This window comes from Petaurus breviceps, unplaced genomic scaffold, assembly GCF_028583685.1.
Source record: "Petaurus breviceps papuanus isolate PSGF00001 unplaced genomic scaffold, PetGlider_PUasm1.0 118, whole genome shotgun sequence".
In the NCBI taxonomy this organism is placed as follows: domain Eukaryota; kingdom Metazoa; phylum Chordata; class Mammalia; order Diprotodontia; family Petauridae; genus Petaurus; species Petaurus breviceps.
Window position 1 is genome coordinate 21,530,405 of NW_027185616.1, and position 2,147 is coordinate 21,532,551.

The 2,147-nt window shown below is 38.9% G+C and overlaps 1 pseudogene; it reads left to right on the forward strand.

The window, feature by feature from the left end:
- The first annotated feature begins 558 nt into the window (after positions 1-558).
- Positions 559-1,268, forward strand: LOC138161467 (peptidyl-prolyl cis-trans isomerase A pseudogene; annotated as a pseudogene).
- The last annotated feature ends 879 nt before the right edge of the window (positions 1,269-2,147 follow it).

Consider the following 2,147-nt stretch of genomic DNA (forward strand, 5'->3'; position numbering starts at 1 on the left):
TGCCAGCCCCAGCATCAGGAGACCTGGGATCAGTTCCGGCCTCAGATACTCAGCACCCACACAAAAATAACTGGCCATGTAACCTTGAGCAAGTTACTTAACCCCAATTGCTTTAAAAAAAAAAAAGAGGTCCAAAAAGCAATGAGAAGAAGAATGCCTTAAAAAGTTGAATTTGCTAGATGGAAAAGGAATTTCAAAAACTCACTGAAGAGAATAATTCTTTCAAAATTAGATTGGAGCAAATGGCTACTCATAACTTTATGAGAAATCAAGATACTATAAAACAGATCCAAACAAATGAAAAAATAGAAGGCAATGTGAAATATCTCATTGGAAAAACAACTGACCTGGAAAATAGATCCAGGAGAGATCGTTTAAAAATTATTGGACTACCTGAAAGGCTTAATCAAAAAAAGAGTCTAGAAATCTTCCTTTAAGAAATTATATATTGCTTTGCAGACACCGCCACCCGGACTCCTTGTGTTGGTTCTGTTCGCCGGATGCTGATCCCCGCTGCCTCTTCCTCTGCTGTCCTTCCCAGCCCTGGCATCTGTGGCCATGGCCAATCCTAACATGCACTTCGACATTGCTGTCAATAACAAGACCCTAGGCTGGATTACTTTCGAACTCTTTGTAGGCAAGTTTCCAAAGACAGCAGAAAACTGAGCACTGGAGAGAAGGGATTTGGTTACAAGGGATCCTGCTTCCACAGAATCATTCCTGGGTTCATGTGCCAGGGTGGTGACTTCATGTGCCATAATGGCACTGGTGGCAAGTCTATCTATGGGGAGAAATTTGCTGATGAGAATTTCATCCTGAAGCATACTGGTTCTGGCATCTTGTCCAGGCAAATGCTGGACCCAACACAAATGGCTTCCAGGTTTTCATCTGTACTGCTAAGACTGATTGGTTGGATGGCAAGCATGTTGTCTTTGGCCAAGTGAAAGAAGGCATGAACATTGTGGAAGCCATGGAGCATTTCGGTTCTCGGGATGGCAAGACCAGCAAGAAGATCACTATTGCTGACTGTGGACAGTTCTCATAAGTTTTTTGTTTTGTTTTGTTTTTTGTCTTAACCATCAAACCATTCTTCTGTAGCGGAAGAGAGCACCCCCAAATCCCATCTGCTCTTATACCCTGTGATCCTTGTGCTCTCACTTGCTGCAGTTCTCTTTGGATTTCACTTCCTTCTTCCTTCCACAAGTCTGGCTAGACAACAGATTTAAGTTTATGATTATGAAATAAAAACTAAACTACAAAAAAAGAAATTATATATATTTTTTAAAATGCCCTGATATTCTAGAACCAGAAGGCAAAATAGAAATTGAAAGAATTCACCAATTGCCTCTTGAAAAAGATCCCCAAAAGAAAACTCCTAGGAATATTATAGCCAGATTCCAGAGTTCCCAGGTCAAGGAGAAAATATTAAAAGCTGTCAGGGAGAAGCAATTTGAGTACTGTGGAAACACAATTAGGATAACACAAGATCTAGCAGCTTCAACATTAAGGGATCCAAGGACTTGGGATATGATATTCCAGAGGTAAAAGGAATTAGGAATAAAACCAAGAATCACCTACCCAGCAAAACTGAGTATAAAGCTTCAGGGGAAAATATGGTCATTCAATGAAATAAAGGACTTTCAAGTATTCTTGATGAAAAAACCAGAGCTGAACAGATAATTTGACTTTCAAATACAAGAATTTAGAGAAGCATGAGAAGGTAAACAGGGAAAAGAAATCATAAGGAACTTTGTTAAAGTTGAGCTATTTACATTCTTACGTGGAAAAACAGTAATTGTAACTCATGAGACATTCTCAGTATGAGGATAGTGGAAGGGAATATATATATATATATATGTATGTATAAGAGGGTATATGTGTATGTATAGGAAGGTGTATACATATGTGAGTGTGTGTATGTGTGTACATGTATACATGGACAGAGGGCACAGGATCAGTTGAATAGGAAGGGATGATATCTAGAAAATAAAATTAAGAGGTGAGAGAGGAATATAATGGGAAGAGAAAGGGAGAGATAGAATGGAGTAAATTATCTCATATAAAAGAGACAAGAGAAAACTTATAATGGAGGGGAAGAGCAGGAAGGTGAAAGGGTCAACCTTACTCTCATTGAATTTGGTTTAAGG